Source organism: Ochotona curzoniae, unplaced genomic scaffold (assembly GCF_017591425.1).
Source record: "Ochotona curzoniae isolate NIBS_2020 unplaced genomic scaffold, NIBS_Ocur_1.0 scaffold_3208, whole genome shotgun sequence".
Taxonomy (NCBI): domain Eukaryota; kingdom Metazoa; phylum Chordata; class Mammalia; order Lagomorpha; family Ochotonidae; genus Ochotona; species Ochotona curzoniae.
In genome coordinates, this window is record NW_024467106.1 from 43,735,916 (window position 1) to 43,759,554 (window position 23,639).

The window sequence follows — 23,639 nt, forward strand, 5'->3', positions numbered from 1 at the left end:
TTTATACTTTGCTGAGCACTGCAGACATCAATGAAAAAGAGTAATTATTTCACTGATTTTTGTTATCATTTGATCCACAATGGAAGTTACCAGTAACCTCATGTGGGAGATTATCAGACCAAGGAACAAAGATGATGAATTATTAAATTCTAAATTAAAATGCTGAATGTCAGGCCAAAGATAGAATACGTAACAATAAGCAAACCGTCATTTCCATCCAGCATCCTTCATCCATCTCCACATTAATTAGAATCTTCTATAGAAGATTGGGAGGCAAAATATGGAAACAATTAAAGAATCATACAGCCATCTGGATGAACTATGTCCTTCCAATCTATAGAAAATCTTAAAGATAAGAAGTAGAGTACATCCCTAGTTTAAGTTTTATGTTTGTGAATCTCAGTAGAGAAAAAGTGCAGCACACTTTAAACAGAATGGGAACATTGGTTTTCAGAGAAAATTTCTCCTGGCCTGAGTAGAACTAGTGGCAAGCCATCCAGATATCTGCCTTGGCATGAAAGAGGAAAAGATTCCAAATTCAATCATCTACACTCTCAACCCTTGTTTCTCTTGGCCTAGAAAACCCTCTAAAATATCCTATTGCTTGCAGATGGACTCAAGCTTTATTAGTGAGGAGAAAATGTTGGTCTTTTTGCCAGAAGGCTCACTTATGATAATGCTTCATCATGTGGACAGGAGCTGGGCATCTGGATGAGAACCTGCAGCTGAACCTGGCCCTTGGCAGATAGGCAGTAGCACTGACTTAGATCCCTGCCAGACCTGACAGAAGGTTCAAGTTGCATTTCTTTCACACCAGGGGGCGTTTGTAATCACCAAAGACCACTGGGATGAGTTAGCACCTAGAATAACAGGCCAGGTTGGAACCAGTTTTCCTTCCTATTTCCTCCGAGGTGGCATTCACATGAGCTACCAAGAGAATATGGGTGTGTCACATGCAACAAGGAAACAATCACGGACAAGAGCTCCTAATTTGTGTCACATTCATCTTGAAAGGACTTAAGGTAACTTCCTGTATCAGGAAAGGTGGCATGGAAAAGGGTATTACAAAACTGAATTTGACTAAAAACTAGAAGTCATTTTTTACATACCTGGGAGTGTGATGGTGACATTTATAATGAACAAAATAACAAATTATGAAATGCTTTTTGTTTTCAATTTTCTTTGGAAAGGCAGGTTTACACACAGAAGGAGAGAGATGGGTATCTTTCATCCATTAGGTCACTCCCAAATAACCATAACTGAGCCAATCCAAAGCCAGGAACTTCTGTTTTCCCATGAGGATGCAAGGACCATCCTCCACTGATTCCCAGACCATATGTTACATTAGAAGTAGAGCAGCAGGTTGGTGGGGGTCTCTCTGACTAGGCTACAGTTCCTGCTGCTGTACATGAGGACCATGGGTTTGCTAGGCAGAGATGGCTAGACTGGGCTGTAGCACCCATTGGTTTATGTAAGAGACAGGGATGGAGACAGACCCACCCAGCTATGCACTACTAATGTGTGCATAGGCCGATATAGGTGACAGACAGAGTCAGACCCTGTACTCACAAGCACACACAAGTCAGGTCTGGGATCACTCTGGACAAAATTTCTTTGGGGATCCCTTCCAACTGAATCACTACATTCAGAACCCCTACCACGTGGAGATTTGTAGGATCTGTGGTCTAACCATGGAGTACATGTGTCAGAAATGGGCCTCTTCAGTGACTTAAATGGAGCAGTAGATAGATACCCAGATGTACATGAAGGATATGGCAGCCACTGGAGCCTGCAGAGGATATCAGGTACCAGTGCAGAGGAAGGAGGACAGAACTAATTGGTCAATTAGCCAGGCCAAGAGCTGACAACAAATATCTGAGTGAATGGAGACTCAAAGGTGGACTATGTCAGTCAATGGACCTTGGAAGTATTCCCTCATCCTTGGAATGGCAAGACTGACAGTATTTCAGAATTATCAAAACCACTCTAGCAGAACCCTCAGAGCATGCTCCACACTGGGGACCCTGGGATGACATCAGGTGGCCATTCCCCACCTCAGGGAAATTCTCAGGATTCAGCTTTTGTGTTCCATCTACTCAGAAATGCTAACAAAGAACTTGTTAATTTCATTTCAACTCTGCTAGCAAATTGTCTTTGCCTGTACCAGAGGATCCACTTCTAGAGCCCAATATGAAATTTTTGTGACTGGAGGAGTTTTATTAAGAAGAAAAATAAATGTCTATGTTTATATCACTAGTTGGGGAGGTTTCAGTCATACGCAATGAACTTAATGAGATAATGTGTATCCACAACCACATTAAGATCATCCATTGTGAATTATCAAAAACTTAGGGCTCTGGTAAAGCTAAAGCTGATTTTATCCCTTTGTTAATAAGTATGTCAAACTGTTGGTCAAAATAAAACATGTTTTCATCAAGATTTTTACCTTAGATTCCTGCTATAGCCACATAGTTACTTATTCACATTGGAGAATATGTAATACATAAATTTATTAGGCCAGCAGACAAATGTGGTACACTATCCAGAAATGGCAAATGTCTTATTTTAAAATCAAGCGAAATGGTACTTTGAAACAGAAATAAGAAGCACATACATTACTTGAATGTTCATATATCAAAATTCAAATATGCTAAAAGCCAATGGAGTATGCAAAGCAGTAAGTATGTTTGCAAAATAACTGCCAGCTAAAATAAGATTCACCTGTAATTTTTTATGGTCAACTGCTCCTTTGAAGTTACTTGGTATAAAATCAAAACCAATTCCTTAAAAATAAAATCCAAGTGCTATTTCTGAGAACTTTCCATATCAAAGCATGAGGTATTCCAAATTAATAGTATGTATAATTTCAATACTCTAGTATTATCCTAAAACAAACCCCTAAACAAGCAAAACTTCTGGTAGCATTAAAATGTCATTATTCTAACCTTCTCAAGCACAAGGCTTCTTTAATTCATCTTTATAGCCTCTTGGGAATGCTGAACCCAAACCACTTTAACATAAAAGCAGGACCCAGCCTCCCTGTCTCCCTTAGCACAAGGTGTCCTTGATTCTTCTTTATATAAAGGACTTCACTGACAGTTGTGACCCAGCTGATGTTACAAGGTTCTAATCACTATACTAAAGGGGTCATTCGCTTTTCCAACAGATAAGAACATGAATGGCCAGTATTAGCTTGGAGCGATTTGGGTTGTGGCATTCCAGATCTGCACTGAGTTTAACGATTGCATTCCTGTAATCACAGAGCCAACTGCAACCTACTCAGCCATCATAAATTACTTAAAGATCATCACATCCCTGACCAGTCAAAGCAGGGTCCCAAGCAACACTGACCAACCAGGAACTTGCACACAAGCTGACTATATACCACTCTCAGTCTCAAACCCAATGTAGAAGAATCTTCTGTCACTGCTTGGGGACTGGATTTGTGCACATGGGGCAAGCTGAACGAGTCTGGAAGTGTTCTATGACAATGGCTCTAAGCAGTTTGGGGTGTTACCTGGGAACAGTACCTATTCTAGTGTGCTGAATATAGCACACTATATTCCATATATGGCTTTGGACTTTAATCAGTATGGTTTAAGTGCATATAATTATAACAACAATAAAACAATCTAGTTAAGAAATAGTAAAAGGACATGACCAGGCATTTTTAAAGGATGAAATACAAATGACCAACAGGCACAGGAAAAAATAGTTAGGATCTCTAGTCATCAGGGAAAGGCAAATGAAAACCAAAATGTTCTGCCTCACCCCAATTAGGATGGCCACCATACTGAAACCATAAAGCAATAAATGCTGGCGAGGAAGTGGGGGGAAAGGTACCATAATCAACTATTGGCGGGAACATCAACTAGTGCAACCATTATGGAAGAAGTGTGGGATTCTTCAGAGATTTAAACATAGATATACCATACGATCCAGGCATATGATTCCACTCCTAAGAATTTATCCAAACAAAATTAAATCTGCATATGAGAGTTATTTGTATAGTCATTTTATTGCAGCTTAATTCACCATAACTAAGATATGGAGTCAACCCTGATGTTCATCAGTGGGTTATTGGATAAAGAAAATGCAGCGTATATACATATATATTGTGGGGTGCTGCTCAACCATTTTAAAAAATGGAATCCTGTCTTTTGCCACATAATGGATGCAACTGAAAAACATTTTGCTTAATGAAATAAATTAGCCCCTAAAACACAAATGTTTTCTCTAATCTGTGGTAACTAATACAGAGTACAAAAATGCTACATATATGAGTGAGATTGACATTTTGAGACTTAATCATTGCTTACAAACTTTTTCTAAACACTTGGGAAATAATAGAATCTTTTTCCTACTTGCTAATTGTTGAATTCTTCACCTAATGAGTGCTAAGCATGTGATTGTAAAATGAACTAAAATCATGCCACTGTAAAAATTTAGGAAAAAATTTAAAAATAGGAAGAATGATGGTAGGAAAGGGATGGTAGTGCAGAGAATATCACTATACTCCTTACTCAGCATTGTAAAACATGTGAAATTTGTTCACCTAAGATAAATAAGCTTAAAACATAAATGTAAATGTAATTTTAATCACTCAAGCAACAAATCAGAAGGAAATCATCCACATTCCTTTATCAGTTAGGATGAGAAAATATCACCCTCATCCTAGGACTAATGGATATGTATACAAAGTACCAAAGGCACCACCTGGTATAGAATTGGTGGTACTCTATTATCACAGTTGATATTCTTATTGCTGTCATTAAGACATACTATTATTACTCTAAGATTCTATTCTGTGTTCTGGGGAGAAGGATGTATTATAAAGCATAGCTTCTGCTTTACTCTTTTCCAGAGCAAATCATCTTTATCTATGAAAAAGTAAATGAATAGGCAAAGTAAGAAGTGTTCAGTTCTCAGCAGTGATGTTACCAGAAACAGCATTCTTGGAAAAGCGGAATCAATTATGAGTCTAAAATTATTTGACCACCTTGTTTACTCCTGGACATCTAGCCAAATCACTACCTGCCTTTTCACTTCCTCTCCTGCTGGCTCCTCTATCACGCTCTACCCACTGAGTTCTTAACATTTCAGTTTTTCATCCTAAGCAATAATATTCTCTTTTTGCCAAATCATCTCTGAAGATTAAAACCTGTATGTCTGTCAAGGACTCGTAAACATGTGCAGAGTCCTCTGGGCAGCTGGCAAAGGCAGGACACCAGCTGCTTCCCCGAGCAAAGACATTCAAAGAGGAGCCCATCTTGTTACCAGCACAGGCAGGTGGGACTTGGGTTTGGTTAATAAAGGATCCTATGGAGAAGAGAAAAGGAAGTTTTCTGGACACCGGATATCCTGTGAGCCAAGCAGTGAGTCAATTAATCTCATCCGGGAGCAGACAAGGGGTCTCAGCAAGGTAGAGCAAAGATCCAAATGGACATTGTCAGAAGGAAGGCTAGTTAGAAATAGCGTAAGGCCAGTGTTAAACTGTGTTTGAGAATTGTGACATTCCAGAAAACATATGAATCTGATAAATATTCAGTGTATGCATAATAGATGGGTAGCCAATGATACTCGTGTAGAACTTGGAAGGACAGTGTGTCTACTTTGGGTGGTAACACCTCTTGGAAATATATTATTAGTTTTGATGTTTAACAAATCATGAAATAGAAATGTCAAGGAATCTTAACTTTTCACTAATACTGAATTTGACACACAGGCTCTTAGGACTACAAGATCACCCTGAACATGTTTATTTTAAAAGTCAGGAAAATAAAGTTCCAAAGTCATCCCCTTGCCAGAAGTCTCACAGTCAGAAATAAACCAAACAACAACTCCTTCTTCTGTTTCAGACTCTACAAATGACACCTTGACATATACTCTATATGTTTTGTATTGGCAATCCAGTGCAATTGTAGATAGTGTTAGCGAAGTGGCACAGAAATGGACCAAATGTTGGGAAAGAGCTACAGAAACAGAATGAACAGGAAGTGAACTCACAGCCAAAGAGCACAGGTGTGCACCTTTAGCCCTTGGGATTGTAACCAGGGAATCTGCCACCAGGGACTCCTGCACTGCACTTCTAAAGAGCCCTCTCACGTGTTCCCACCCAAGTCTCTGTATTTACTTCTTCAAAGCAGCAAGACCCCAAGATAGAAACCCCTGTGAAAAGCTGGTGCTGGTCCGAACCAACTGCTCCACTATCTTAAAGTCACCCCTACCTCTAGAAACAAACTATAAAAAGCCCAGCTTATTGAAGGACGGGCCTTTGCCATGTGGTCCCTTCATCCATGCCCTGGCACCCTCTTTGAATGTATCTCTAATAAATTCAGTCTGGCTGTGAGTGACCGATCTTAGCTTGCATTTCCACCTATTCTGAAGAACAACAAAAATCAATTCTACGCAAATTTGAAGATTAAACAATGAGAGTATGTGTTGCCTCTAAGGGACATTTTTCTGTATCCCACAATCTCTCCTGTTCTCTTCAATTTAAGTGTCAGGAATCTAATTCAAGGACACACTATTTCATTAGGGTATTGCATCACTTTGATTCAACCCAGCACCGCTCTGAGCCCTCTGTTGCCAAAGGACTTCATACAATCACTGGAAGAAACACTGAATACGTCCTCAGAATTGTTTGTAGCACTGGTGTTCAGTACCTCAAACATTGCTGATGTATAAATGGCAGGTTAACATACGCGTGTAAACTCATCTCACAGCTTGATAGTTAAACAACCAAGGAACTCCTTTACAAGATGTTTCCCTTTGCATAAGGTAAAACAGCTGTTTATATTAAGTACCTTGAATTCACAGAAACAAAGCATCTTTTTCGGGTCCTGAAGCTATTTTCTGAGGTGTAGTCTAAGTCACAATTTCTAAATTTGACTTGAATTTACAAGGGCAGTTTGAAATTAAACAGAATACTAAGTTTGCTGATTTTATAATGTTGATCACACATACTTGACATTCATATAACAGTATGCAAATTTACTTACGGGTAACTATAATTGGTGACCATCAGAAACTTAGGGAAAAATTTGCATTCCTGCCTGCCAATATTGAAATTTCACCAATATTGACAAACTTCTCTTTGTTAAGGGTACTAAAAAATGAGTAGTAAAATATACACAATTTATGGATTACTGGCTGTTGTTAAATTTTTTTAAACAGAATTTTCTTCCATATTTGAGAGGTTGTTTGATCATAAAAATCTGTTTCGCATTAGTGTTAGGATTTTTAATGCTTCATATTTTATTACATCTAGTGTCCTTCAGATAATTAATCTTGATATCTATTTGCTGTTTGGAATAAGTGTCAGAATCCTAGCAAATAGTGGACAGCTCATAAACAACAGATAGGGACTGTATAAGCCATAAGGAAATTAGAACTTGATAAAGAAAAAAAATCGTAAAGGATAATTGTTTTCAGTTAATCCCAAAGGTCAAGTGTAAAAAAGAATCCCCTCTCCTTAAACGCTGAGATTCATCATTCTGACATTATTTACTACAGTCGCAGTTCATGAACTGATAGGAGGCCCCCTGATCCCGTGTGTGGCTGTCAGGCTCACGATTGTTCCTTAATTATACCATGAGGCAAAAATGTGAAGAGTGTGTATATTAATGTGGGGAGGTGACTTTAGGCTTTTTATGGTTCCCTGCTTTTTCAGTTCAACCACTGCTAATAAAAAGAGCATTTATTTTGTGCTATGTGCCAAATTTTATATGACAAGCTTTTATATATCCTAAAATATTTTGATCATAAAAACTACAGTGAGCAATGTAGTAAACATAACTGGATATTAAAATAAATATGAACATTGTACCACATTCTCCTCTTTAAAAAACTATAAGCTACTGCTGAAGTATGCTGTTTATACCAAGCTACTCAACTGCTCTTTCTCTTCTTTCCTTGTCAGAAAGGGAACAGCATTCTGAATTTTGAGCACACTATTCCCACCTCTGTGTATATTTATCTTCCTTAATAAGCAATGAGTAAAGATCTACATGACATTGCACTGATACAATGATGTAAGGTTACAAAATAGTATTATTTTTCCCTCAAAATTGAAGTTTTGAGATTTATTTATATCTATGCATATAAATACACAAATAAATTCAACTACTTCTGTTATTTCATTATATGAATAAACTACAATTTTTCCTACATTTACCTTCTGACATTTATGATTTTCCTTTGACTTTAAACTGTAATATTCAATACTTGGTAGAATCTATGAATGGATATTTCTCTGTACCAGTAAAACTGCTAGGATTTGGGATGTAAATATTTCTAACTTATTAGACATTGTCAATTTATTCATTGAAATAGATATATCAGTGTACATTCCCACCACCAATACATTTCTCATTACCTCACTTTTACCTTTGCCAGTTCTTACTATGCTGGGAAGTATGGAATATTATCTCTTATTTACATTTATGATAGCTGGTAAGGTTGAGCATCTCTTTAATGAGGATAAGCCATGTTTCCTTGTAATATTTTTTTCTTTTCCTATGGAGCTATTCATTTCTTAAAAAATGATTTATAGATGTTCTTTAGATATTGCAGTTTTGTATCAAATAACAATACCAGCTTGTGTTTTGTCTCCTTCTCAACATTGAATATTGATGATTTTTGAACTGAGAAAAAAAATTACATTCTTCATATTTGAAAGCTGCTATTAACAATCAGGAAAAGTTTTGATATAATTTTAAAATAATCATTTAGAAATTATATTGTAATTTTTGTTGTTGGATTTTTTGATTATTATGGGAATCCAGGCAATAATACTTGTGATACCATTCAAATCTTGTAAAGATATAAACCTGCTTTTAGTAGAAATACTGTAATAATTCCATCATGTTCACAATTAAATAATACTAGTATATTGCTTCCTAGCATAAATCATGTAATGATAGATTTGTTGATGAAGTTTTCACGCAGTGTATACAAAGCAGCCCTTCTCTGGAATTTACAAACACCAAATCAATATGCACTAACACATTCATATTTTTATGATAGCAAATGGGAAACAACTTTAAAAATTATTGCAAAACACTCTTCACCTAAAACAATATGAATTTCCAAAATGTATAAACAGAACCCACCTTCCTGTCTATTTCCTTTAGCACAAGTTATCCTTGTCTTCACTTTATAAAAAGGAATTCACTGACTCAAGAGCATGATTCTGTTGATCTTCCACCAGACTCAAGGAGTCATTTTTTTTTCCAACAGATAAAACCTAGACAGCCTTGGGTTGATTTGGATAGAGGAATTCAAAGTCTGGACAGAATGTAAATGCCACATTTACATAACCCCCAGATCAAATGGCACCTGGCCATCATCAATTCCCTGAGGGGCATGGCATTACTGACCAAAGGAAGGTCATGGGCTACACTGACCAACCAGGAACTTGCACACGAGCTAATCATGCATCTTTCAGCCCAGTTCTAATATGTAAGAACTTTTACTCCTCACTCCTCAGGGAGTCCAGGAATTAAACAATAGCTGTCCAGCTCTTTGCTCTGAGCTTTGCAATACATACCTACATCACTACCCAAATGCCAGTGATTGGACTTCTGTGCATCACATAAGTGGACCCAGTTTGGGGGTTCCAAGATCGTGTCCCTAAGCAGTTTGGGTGTTGTTCAGCAAGAGTGTAAAATGTAAGTGTACCATAGTGGATCACAAAAAAGATGTACCAGTCATCCAAAAATGAATTACAGTAGTCTTAGGGACCTGCTCTTGCATTTCTGCCTAGCTGAGGCACAAACCTGGAAAATCACATGAAAGAAAATGCAAATGACAGCCAAATAGGGGTTGGCCTATGTGTGGCTACTGAGAGGATCTATTTTTTCAGTATCTGAAAAAGTAGATAAGATATGCAAATGATAAAACAAAACTCTGTCTTGAGAGTGGGCAGTAAGGAGGGCTGGAATAGGAGGTACACAGAGTCACTTCCATGCTTGTGTTGAAGATTTCTAATGCATTGTTTCTGCGATGCTACCATTTTATGGTTGGACAGGATATCCACTGGTTTGTGTACACGCTATCCTGATTCCAATTTGTGTACCTTTGAACACAGATTGACACACTACCAAACCACAGTTAGCCACATTTAGAACATCCAGAAGTTGACAATTCAATTCTCCCATTGAACAAATAATTCGAACTCACGCTTGGATGCAAGTTGACAAGGGCCTGTATCTTGACATCACCAGTAAGCTACTGGTTTTCATTTGAGTATTCATTTTCTAGAATTCCTTTTTACTTTTTTCCAAAACCACCACCAGAGAAACAAATGTCCATAAAAATAAACATCACTAACACTTTGAAGTAAAAATATCTACAAAGCATCCAGTACTGGAAGATGGCAGAATTTCCATGACCCTGTAAGAGGATCTCAGCTTTATATATAAATCTCCTTTAAATTACTTCTTCACTCATTTAAATTATTACCATTTCGTGTTGAGACTTCCTGGCTAAACATCAGTTATTTTTCATGTGAATCTTCCACATATTGCTGCAAACAAACTTTAGCACTCAAGTATATTTAAAACTTGTTAGACCTTAGGAAAAAGTAAGTAAGTTGCCAGATAGTTTATAACTATGTATGACTTTGCTACCCACTCTTCTCACAGATATAGGAAACGCCATCCATCCTCGTTGGATTTACTAAACTACCGGCCACGAATAAAAATCATCCATGAACCACTGTGTTTCTCTGAAATAAGTAGAAGCACCTTACCGAGTCTTCAGTTTTGTGACTATTCAAGAGGTCAGACAGGAAATCATCATGAAGGCTCTCTCTTCGAATTAGTGTAAATTCCCGCAGGAAAACGGCCCCTTGGCTTGTGTCTCCACATACCTAGAGAGATAAGGGAGCTTAAATAAGCTTTCAGACAAGCCCTGGAAGGAAAGGTGGTGGGGGCCACTGAAGGATTAACATCTCAGGATTGTAGAGACATCTTGGCTGTATTTCAATCCTGATTAGAGCACTCAAAACACAAAGTGCATAAACACATACTAATGTGAGAGCCACCGGAACATTCTGGCATGTGGCTGCTCCAATGGATGCCAGGACTTTGCTAAGCTGAAGCCTACAAACTGACTGGTGTGTCTATGATGTTGACATTCCGTGATTATAAAATACCGAGTGAGGCCAGGCATTACCCTAGTTACCACATAGGGGGTTTAGTACCACAGATCTATATTCGATCTGAGTGCTGAGGTGGGTCTTGATACCCTGTTAAATGTCGACCAGATAAGTAAGCACTGGCCTGAGCCCAGAAATGACTTCCTGAGTCACCGCAGTGCTTTAGAAGCACATGCATTTAGTTGTCCCGGAAGGAGGTACTGGAGAACTTCTCTCTAAAGCTTAGCACCTACCAGGTTCTTCACACATGTTATCTTAAAACAGTCCTATGAGGTGTCTGTTAGCAGCCACACTTTACAAATTAGGAACTTGAAACATAGAAGATTTCAGGAATTTGCTGAGTGTGTGCTGAAATCAGCATTCAAATAAAGTTCTGACTATGACACTCTATTTTTTCATTATATCATTTTGCTGTTTTGTTCAAACTCCTTCTAATAAGGAACAAAGAATTAACTCATCTAAAATCACATAATGATGAATTCACCTAGGACCCCCACAATCTCAGTTTACTCATCACAAACAGACAGGATATTAACATTGTTGACTTGCTGAGAAGATAGGAGATAATCCAGGTAAAATGTTTTATGTGTTAGCTTGTCTATAATAAGCAATTAACAAAAACCAGACATCATTATTGTCAAAAGTAAATTCTGCTCAAGGAACAACTGAAAATCTATTTAAAACATACTTAGGGTCATATAACTATATGTTTATAAGTTAATGCACATACATGTGCCATGTATTTTGGATTTTACAGCATTTTAATTGATATCAGTAATGAATACATGTGAGCATTCATATTACTGTATTCCTTCTTGACTATCAGTGATAATCTATAATACATGAAATGATTTTGAACTTTGAGTCGTTTGGGAAGGAATATAATTTCTAATAATTTTCATGTGCTATCTGGTTTACTTAGAAAGTCAGTATTAAGAATACGTACACTATTTCCCTCCCAGGACATTCATTTCCTTGTGTCACACTTGCATTGGCTGTTTTGCAAAGGTGCTAGACTTGATTAACATCAAAATCGTGCTAGTGCCCAATATTAGGCAAATAGGCCTAATGTAATCACAGGAGTCCAGAAAAACAGAACATTCTCCAGCTACAGAATTCAGAGATGTTATAGAAGAGGAAGTTAAAGGATTTGAACAGTGACTAGAATTAGACCTGCCACTGATGGTTTGGAAACTGGAAGAGACACAGAAGACTGACACATGTTCTGCCAAACTACCAGGATTTTTGGAAGGGGATTCTGAACCCTAGTTATGAACTACGTTTTTGGTCACTATCTTATGTGTAACCCAATGAGATAAGTTGGAATCCAGTCCTTCCTTGCCAGGCCCATGGCCTACAAAAATTTTGAAACAAAACTTATTGTTCTTGTATGGCACTAAGATTATGCTATTATGTCAATGCAGGAGTCTGCAAAGTTGTTGAAAAAAAGCCATTTCCTCTGTGTTAACTTAAGACCTCACTGATAGTAAATACAGGAACAAATAGAGATGCAACATGTACAAACTGATTCTTGACAATGAGCTCTTGCTACCTTTACAATTAATTCTTTCATTCCTTTCCTCATCAAAGTCAATGATTCCTTCAGCTATAATTAAGAACAATTCAAAATGTGTCTTGAAATTGCAGTTTCCAAGCTCCTGAGTATTATGATCCCCCATTTTCTGCTGAGTAGATTCCAAATTCATGAGCTTGGTGGTTAGGCCCACTGGGAATTTTTCAAGCTCCAGGTAAGAAATATTCATTGCACCTATGCAACTTTCTTTCACAAAAAGACAAAGGATTGGGACCAAATTGATTTAGGATAGGTATGTTTTACTGTTTGCAAAATAATTTATGCATGCCGATGACAGGCGAATCTCAAATGCATGAATGATTTCTGTAAAAACCATACTCTATGTTAAATTCTAACTATGTTGCTTCAAGATAGCATCTTTTGCATTCAATGCCGGAGTAAAAGCTGAAGCTAAAAATCAAACCAATAAACTAGGTACATCTTTGAGAAAGTTTGTGCCTGTGAAAATCATGTTTCTTTTCTTAAATTGATTTCTAAAATTCACAGAAGTAACTCAAATATCATCCAAAAGAGAAAACCAGATGTCAGCCATGAAGAGTGGAAATTGGAGATGGTACAGTTGTATAGTGGGTAATACCACAGCCTGCAACACCAGTGTCCCATTCAGGTGCCAGTTCAGGTCTAAGCCACTCAACTTCTGATCCAGCTCCTTGTTACTGGCCTAGGCCTAACAAACATAGCAAAAATGGTCCTGGCTAACCACATGGGATACCTGGGTGAAGCTCTTGGCTCTCAGGCCCTGATTCTGTTCTGGCCCAACCCTAAACACTACAACCATCTGGGGGCAAACAAGCAGAAGGAAAACATCTTCTTCTATCTTTCCCTGTTGTCTGTTTCCCTATCTCTGTCTGCCTGTCTCTGTAACTCTAAGTGTCAAAAAAACTTTTGAAAATATAGTGACTGTTTATAATTGTGATAAGATAGTAGGCAAACATTTTATCTATCTTATTTATGCTTTAATTTTTAATAATTATACAATTAAGAAAAAGTGCATGTCTTTTTCCAAACATTCTAATATTTTGTGTTGCATACTTGTTATCAAGATACATAACTCATCAAACTTCGTTGCAACATCAGTGCCAAAGGTATCAAATTAAAAGTTAATTTTGGAACTTTAGAAGAATATTTTAGTATATGAATATAATTAACATCCCCCTTCATAGAACTCTCATGTATATATGTTTTCAACCTAATTGCTTTCAATGAACATCACTACTAACTAAGCAACTTAAAATAATTATATTCAGTGGTCAACATTTAGTGACGAATATCTCTAGGAACCATTTATAGTATTAATTATTTTTTAATTCTATGGAAGTAGATAAATGAGGGTATAGAGCAAGACTAAAAAATTTCTAACTTATGAAAGGTTTTAAAGTGGAATTCAAGAAGTGGTACTTCATCAGCTTAACAAGGGCAATGAGAGGGAAAGGAGGGTTTTTTTGTTTTTTATCCCATAAAGAATGAACAGCCTGGGCAAAGACATGGAAGCACCTGGCTTTGTTTAATGTATTTCAAATAACTAGCAGATATATAAATGAGGGCAAACAATGGAAACTAAATTTGTATGGTGGACAGCAGCTGTATTGTTAAGTTTCAAGCAGCCAGAGTCGTGGTTGGACTTTCTGGTAATGGCTGGAAAATAAGACTGAACGTGAAGATCTAGACAATTCCAATAGTTTCAAGCAGAACTGACAAAGACTAGATGAGCTGGTAGGAAAATAATCAATCGATCAATCATAAGATTTAGCAGTCAACTGACAGCAGAGAGTCTCTATTTCTACCTGGATATGAGCAGCAGAATAGATAGTAATGCGATCAATGAAGCAGAAGATCTAAGTGAAGCATGAAGACATTGGTTCCTGAGTAGCAAAAGCTGTAGTGCTTGGGCAGGGAACAACGAACTTGGTGCACAAGACGGAGACAGAGTGGAGATGACATGTAAATGTCAGCATCAGTCAGGTAAAGGTTAATATTGAACATGAATGTGCTTGTCCAGGGAAAGTACCTAGAGTAAGAAGCCATTAGAGCTGAGACAAGAAGTCCTGAACACAGATAACAATCTGCCTCTATTGGCTCCTGAATATCAAAGGAAAATATTAAAAGGGAGAATCCAGACTAAAGCTTATTTTTGGTTTTAGGCCTCCTGCTATTGCTTTCCCATGAACACACACTACTGGCCCTGTAATAGAGGACTTATTAAAGAAAATCTGTGCCTTGAGGAAAGACGATGGATCACTGGAGTATCAACTCCCAAATCCTGAATTCAGCTAAATGTTGACTAAACCTTAAATATTTCTAAGATAACACCAGTTGCTAAAAATTAGTTTTGTTGTTTGCATATACCTCCTTTTGGGATATTACTTCAGTACTTTTATACAAATTGGAGTGTGTTCCACATTGGCGACATGTATTTTTGCAGTAATTTTTTGTTTTGGTCTTACAGCATGTCTAGATTAATACATACACTAATGCTGTGGTCTGTGGCAAAATTACTGTAATTCAAATTGGAAAATAAAATGTTTCCAGACGTTGTCCTACCAAAAATAATCAGTTTTGCCTGGTCAGATCAAGTCTGTCTATCTATCTATCCATCCTTCCATCTGTCCTTCCTTCTTTCCTTCCTTTTCTTCCTTCCATTCCTCCATGATAGATTTATAAACATAGAGGTTCATCTCTCTCCATAATCCCCTCTCACTATTTATTTGCCTGATGTCTGTCTAGTAAAATATGATCACTTACATGTAACATATTAAAAAATACCTATCATTTTAACTTGGTTGGCATATCACAAAAACGCATTAGAATTTGAACTTATTGGACTGATGGCTCAGAGGTTATTTTTGCAGATGCAAAAACAGAAATATGGTCAGTGGAAGAATTATGGGTATTCCCAGTGGCCATGTGAGGACTACAGACTAAAGACCCCATCTTTTATAAATTAAAATATCTGCTAGATTCAAACTCCATTCTTTACCTTCAGGAACAGGGCAAGGACACACATCCTTACTGAAAAACTATTTCTTTCTACGAGATTTTTAGAATCTTAACGAAAGTTCTCCAGCAAATACGAAGACCAGTATACATTATATTTGGATCCTGTAAGAAAACCAAAATCAGGTTTGAAATATACTTGTCTTCTACTTCACACTTGTTACCATCATATCCTGCCACTGATATTTACCCTGAATGACTTGAATATATTTCTTAGAGTATTGGTTAGTATTCTGACTCATCAGTTCATAATTAATATGCTTGGAGGTATGAAGAATAAAAAATCCCCCTTATGTCTCACATCTAACAAGTCTGCTCTATGAGCTATCACCAAAATTTGGAAAGTTAACACAGCACAACTGGTTCACATTTTGGAATTTCACCATCATTTCAAAAAAGCCACAATTTCTTTAAAAATTTTAATGTTTATAATGGGAGCTGATTATGACTGGAAGTTTTTTGTAGCTATAATTTACAACTGTGGGGAAGGTTGGGATTTACCCATCAGTTGGGAGGTAAGGCAGTAGAAATAATTAGAGCTTAAGCACACAAGCATGCCCTCAAGTTATCAGTTTATTGTTCTCTTTCTTAATCCTGTAGTTTTTCTGTGAAAATAGAAATGGAGCCAAGCTTATATCCCGTGGGAAGAATTTAGATGTCAGCATTACTTACAAAATGTAGCACAGAAAACCACACATATCCCCCCTAACCAACTGATAAAATGTTTATGCCCACATTGTGTAGTAAGAATTAAGACTATGAGCCTATAAATTCTCAGTGAATTAAACAATAACATAAACAACAGAAGTAACAAGCTACTGTGTTATCTGCCTCACTACACTTACAGATCAAAAAAAAAAAAAAATGAAATCATTGGTGCCAGGATTATGAGCTTCTGGTACCAACTACTGCACCAATGTTTGCTAGATACATAATTGAAAATAAAAAAATTTCTTGGAGCCAAAATAACCTGTAGCTTCATTTTTTGAGAATCTGGTGACCCAAAGAGCCCAAATCTAGTCCTACCACGTGTGAGATTCTCACTTAATCCTAAACACTAAACTGACACAGATGGCTAACAGAGGGATAGAAGAGAAAATCTGTACCCAGCGTGCAAGTGTTAGCATTTCTGGTTAGAAGGAAATTAAACCAAAGAAATAAAATATTGATATACTAAACCACAAGTGAGAATAGTCCCAAATAATTTTTTTTAATCTGTATTTTTTAAGACGTTAATTTGAACTAAGATAAATATAGATCTCTTAAGCTTTTCTGAAGGATGCTGCATTTTAGCAGTAAGTTGAATGTCTTTGATTTTAGCAAAGTCTATTTGGAAATAAACACAAGTCACTAATTTTATATCTGACAGCTTTTTCCTGATAGGATAATTCTAACTAGCACAATGTCATGAAGAAAAAATCAAATATATTATTGGGGTTTCCCTCTCATAGTCCAATGTGGTGCAACATGGTAATACATGTACAGTCAATCAATTGTAAGGAATAGCAAAACACTGCCATACAATCTTACTGTAGAACCTTATAACAATACTTTGGAAAAGTGCACCCTTGCAAATATGTACTAAGATAATATTTATAAACATCTCCATTCTCATAATTACCAATCAGAAGATGCTCAGTCAGCCTGAAATGCATGAAGATCAGCACCCGATGCCCACACTCCTGTACTCCCAAGCCTCTTCCTAGCGCTACAATATGCCAGAGTCATTTTTTTCAGAGAACAAGAACACGGTGTCAATTAACACCCTGCTTTTGATACTGAGAGGACTGACTCAGAATTTCATCTGCACATCTTTGAGAGTAGGTTTGGTTGGTATTTTGGTAGGTGACAAAAGCTTTGCGGACAGACTGAGATGACAACATCCTCCTGCTGCATAGCAAGTTTGTGAGGGAAAAATGATCTTGAAGTTACTTCAGGTGACTCTGGCTGATGGACAGCAACTGTGCACACTGATTAGCAGTACTTACTCTCTGAGGGAAAGGCTAAATGTCAGCCCCAAGAATATCTGTGGGCATAGTTAATAAAAGCATTCTCATAACCATATTTAAGTCACTGACATTTATATACCTGTGTTGATGCTTAAAAACATTTCAGTGTTCTGTTTGTTCTTTTACCAACTTTAATTACCAGTTCTAAGGATTGTAAAGATAATTGTTAAAAGGTTAGAACTCAAAGAAGTGAGATGAAACATATTGATTCAAAATGTTCAGCCAGGCCTCATAAGTCTTTGTACAGATGTTCCTGCTTAGTTCAGGTCTGATTTACAGAAACGACTGTAACATGCTTGAGGCAAGGTGACCAGATGTAGGTGAATTTAAGATCTGTCCCAGAATGTCAATGAAAAGAAACTTCATAGCCCAAGCAAAATAATCGTTTTATTTGGGGGAGGGAATGCTTCAAAAATATCAACTTCATCTTTAAGGTGGGTAGAGAATTCTAAAAGCAAAACAAAGCTTAAAAAGAATCAAACATACAAAAAAAGTATGATCTTCTGTTTTTGGCAAACAAGTTGACTCTCACAGAGTATAACATAAAGCAAAAATACCCAAAAGAATTGTCTCAGAGGAAACACATTATGTATAATGTGGATTTGATCTATTGACAAATGTGACATTGCTACGCTTGTTCTAATATGCACTGAAAGGAAAATATTAGGAAAATCTTCAAAGACTATTTTCATTAATCTCTGATCTGTTCTGATGGGAGGAACACAGGTTGCATTCTTAGTACAGGGTATTAAAAAAAACTTGTGAAGTTTGGAATACGTCTCTTGATGTATGTGGAATGGCAAAAGTGCCAAGTAACTAGTAAGAGTAGCAACGTATCCAAAACAAATTCAATGTTTTTTCTTTCTTTCCCCAAGCATTTAAAAGCATATATAGGGCCCAGCGGCTAAAGCACTTGGCTTGAATGTGCCCAGAACCCATATGGGTAACAGTTCTAATTCAGGTGGCCCCACTTCCCATCCCAGTTTCTGCTTGTGTCCTGGGAAAGCAAGCAAGGATGGCCCAAAGCCTTGAGACCCTGCACTCTGTATGGGAGACCTGGAGGAAGTTCCTGGCTCCTGGCTTCAGATTGGCGCAGCTCCGGCTATTGTGGTCACTTGGGGAGTGAATCATTGGATGGAAGATCTTCCTCTCTGTCTCTCCTCCTATCTATCTGATTTTGCAATAATAAAAATCTTAAAACAAAAAAAGCACATAAATCTTTCTCATCAATATAGAAAGAGGAAGCAGTTTCCAAGGAGTTCTAAAGGTACTCTGCTTGAGAAAGCATTGCTAATAACAGCTGTGATTCTGTTCTACACATTGCTGACAGAGGAAAATAGAATTATAAAGATGGAGTCTCCTAGACCCCTCTCCTAGATATCTGAGCACAATATTGTCATGGCTCCTTACAACAAGAAGAAATATGACATTCTTCAAGTGTATGTGTGTGTGTTTGTGTTTTATATGTGTAATGAGATATTTAATCAATTGCAATAATTAATAATTCTGCAATGGCAGAAATCACTCTCTCTGGACTGTGCAGTTTGTAATTGCTTGTAAAAGTCAACACTATTGTCAAAGCCTTTCTATAGTAAGTTGTTTGGTGAAAGGTATCTGCAAGATAGAATACCATACTCTTCAATCAAGTTGAAAATTAATTATGGAAAACATTTAACAGAAAGGCCCTGGATGTCATACTCTGAATTACCTTCTTGTCTGCGATGAGGTCATGTTTACTGGGGCTCTTCTAATACCCACTAAAATAGGTTCATTCCTGAAGATGCTATACTCCACAAAGGGATTCTTCTGTTCAAGCTCTCACCATTATCTGCTCAAAATTTTTCTTAGAAATGCACCATAGGGGAAAACTCTTCATCTCCAATCTGCCTGTGTTCTCTTTCTCTCTTTTGTTTTTTTGTTTGTAATTAATTTTATTTTTACATAGCTGATTAGGGTGTAAGGGTCAAGGGCTACAGGAAGGTGGGTGAGACCATTATTTCCATACTCTCTTTTTTTCCCTCCTATATGTGGAGAAGGGGAGAAATAAAGAGAGAAGCCACACCCAGCCTCCCAACACCTCTGCACCCTGGGATGGAGGACAACCACCTGACACTACCCCAGGGTCCCTGATGTGGGGCATGCTCTGAGGGTCTTGCTCAAGAGGATTTGATGGTTCAACAGCTCTGAATTACTGCCGATCTCGCCACTCCAGGCATGGTGAAATCTCTTCAGAATCCACTGGTTCACATACTCCTCCTTAGAGTTTGTGTTTGCCCAGATATTTACTGACAACACTTAGCTATGATAGTTGATTAAATTGTTCCGTCCTTCACCCTATGTTATAGTTCCAGGTGTCCTCTGCAGACTTCAATGTACTGCCATATCTTCCATGTTCACCTGGATATGCTGGCCAGTGCTCTGTCTAAGCCACTGTGGAGACCCAGCTCTGACACATGCACTCCACAGTCAGACCATGGAACCTGCAATTCTCTACATGGTTGGGGTTCTGAGCCCAGCAATTCAATTGGGGGAGGGGGGCGGATCCCCAAAGAAACTTCGTTTGAGGTGATCCCAGACCTGATTCTTGTGTGTGCTTGCCAATACAGTGTCAGGCACAGTCAGTCACCCCAATCAGCTTATGACAGAGGAATTACCCAAGCTCCTCTACCGGAATCACTCCCAGTGCCAGATCTTGTGCCCATCGGTGGGTCCATAGGCCAGTCTTACTTGGTCCACCTTCTGTCCTAGCAGCAAGAGTGGCCTTCCCTACTGACCTTCACCAATTCCAGTTTTTACTGTAGGGTGTTACAGCCCAGCCAAGAACCTTGTCCACACCCAGACACAGATCACACATGGTTCAGCAGACGCAGAGACATTGCTCAGCCCATCCTATACCTATGCTGGCTCTCAGGAGCACCAGTGGGTGCTGGAGTGTAGCCCAATCTGGTGCGCCCCAGACCCAGTCCACACCTGTGTCAAGGGAACTGCAGCCATGTCCAGACCAGACAGCAGCCCCCACTTTGGTCCTTGCACTCACCAGTGGGAATCACAACCCAGCCAGGGCATTCACCTGACACTGAGAGGATCTAAATGAACATTTATACATTTTTGGAACATGTACAATTGAAACAGATCTAATACTTTCTATTCAACATTCCCATTCATGTCAGAAAGGTCACCTAATCTCTATGATGCTAAAAAGAATCTTAGGGATTTTTCCTATTATTTCTACCCTCAGAATCACAAAACTCAGACTTGGTAGATGGGAGACAGCTCTGGCTCTGGCTCTGTGATCCCTTGTTCCCTATTCTACCTGCCAAGTGAATGCTAGTTTCTTCATTCTAGCACTCAAGTACAGATATACATCAGATACTAACTGTATCCACTTAGCTCAATGTATTAAGCACTCTTAAAACAGTCAAAGAAATCATTTTATGGGCAATTTATTTGTTTTACTAACTCTGAAAGTTTCTGGCATATTTGGTTAGAATTTCACCAACACACTCAACTACTACACAGGAAAAATTAGGAGAGAATAATTTGCATACTATGAAAATAAATTCATCCTTTAAAGAATGGTTCAATAGGACTGGTGTTGTGACAGTAGGATAAGCTGAGGTTTGCAGTGCCAGAATCCCATATAGGTGCTGGTTCAAATCCCAGCTGTTCCACTTTTGATAAAGCTCCCTGCTAATATGCTTAAGAAAGCAGTGGAAGATGGCCCAAGTCTTTGGGTCCCTACACCAACATGGGTGAGCTGGAAGAAGTTCTAGGTTCCTGTCTTTGGACTATCTTGGCTTTGTCTGTTGCAGCCATTTGGAGAGTGAACCAACAATAAAAGATCTCACTCTCTCCCCCTCTTTCCCCTCTGTCTCTCCTCTGTAAGTCTTTCAAATGAAAATAAATACATCTTAAGAAAAACACTCAAAATGTTCTGTTCTATGGATGCTGCTTTAAAAGTATCAGCAGAGTAACTCAGATTTATATAAGCTTAACACTCATATAGTTCATGACCCAGTTTCTAAAACTTATAAACATAAAAATCAGGATAAATGCATATCAATATTCAAGTGTTATATGCAACTTAAAGAATTTCAAGTACATACTCATTATCTCAAGAAAATACCTAAGGACGGTGAAGGTTCCTACTTTATGCATAGCATTCTAAAATGTCCACACTTTCCTTCTCGCCTATATTCGTCATCCATTCATTCATTCATTTATACACATATACATCCTTGCTGTACTTCACATAGATGACAGCCATTTCCTCAAAACTTTTTCCATTTCTCAGCTTTGAAATTATCATATTTCTCAGCCGGTATAAGAGTAGAATTCAGAATATATTTGAGCATTACAATTTTGCCATTTATTTATATATTTTATATATAAATTACACATTTTATGCTTGGAAAAGACACTTCAATTTTATGGAAAGCAAAGCACTCTTATGCACTAGTATGTATATGAAGTGGCCAGTGGAGAAACCATAAGAAATAGAAAAGGCTTAAATAGTCTATGGGAAAGGCCTCAGTTATTCCAATGTCCTGGCCAAGGCCAGCCTTGTGACAATCCCCACTAAGGCATCAGACATCCTTGAAAATCATATTAGATCTAAGTTCCCAAAGGAGTACTACTAAAATTAGTGTCACAAGAGGCAGAAGATTCATCCAGTTGAGCCTGGTGAAACCACAAAATTATTATTGATGGGGAGAGGGGGAGGAGTTGTGGTACTAAAAATAATTGCTGTTTCAAACTACTACAGTTTATTTTGGCTTACTGCATAGAAACAGGTAAGTAAATGAACCAAAATAGGAGCAGCCATTGAAGGCGGAAAGAAAAAAAATCATGGTACTAGTCCAGGTTTTCCAAAGTCCTGAAATTGTGATACTTTTTCTTGTGTATTTGTCTGGGACCGCTGAAAAACTGAATTTTTAGATCACAGAACCTGCTTTTCAGTTGACATACTCAAGAAATTAATGATCTTTTGGTAGGTTTCTTTGATTCTGTGTCTCATACTATAAATTTGAGAATTTCCTGCTACTAGAATTCTCTTGTATGCTTCATCAACTTTCTTTTTAGAGAAGTGAACATCAAAGCCAGGTAATCACGGCATATCTTGGATGTTAGAGTTATTAGCATGTCCTTTCTCATAAAATGTCTGTGGTTTCTTTAAATGACAAATCTCCAGGTAAAGATATAATATTCCTTTCTCTCTTAATAACCATTCTATTTCATGAATCATTTTGACAGCTATAAAACTGCATGAAGTGATTACTCTCCGGTCTAATTCTAAATGTAAATTCTTGATTTTCATCCTATATTTTGAAATTTTGAAATTTTTCAGAGTCACTGTATTTCTTTTGCTCTTTGGCAGGAAATGATTTTCAGGCTCTCTTGGACCTGAGGTCTTCACTCATTCATCTCTGAATTTAACCAAGCAGGTTTCATCCTCAGCATGTCACCATCCAGCTTTAAACTCCATGCAACAGGAGCATTGCTGTCTTAGTCATCACTGCACTCAGAAAGCCCAGCAGTGTCTGGTACAGGGTTGAGTTCCATAAATATTTGAGTAACAAATTAGTAAGAGCCTTTTAAAAGTCAGTTATTAACTTGAGGATTCTTAGAATCAGGCAGAGGCTTAGAACTCATCCAATGTAGTTCTCAATGGATTCCAAAGTAGACTGACTTTCCCAACAGCATATATCTTGTACCTGTCACAGTCCAGACTGAAATGTGGATTTCCTGATGCCAAGCCTGTGCCCTCTCCACCTCATGGTTCTAGTGTTCCTCTCCATTGAATGAACTGTCTCTCTGAACAGTTGGCCAGGGTAGGATGTGGATGACAGAGAATCATAGCTTTTTGCAAGCTCAATGAATC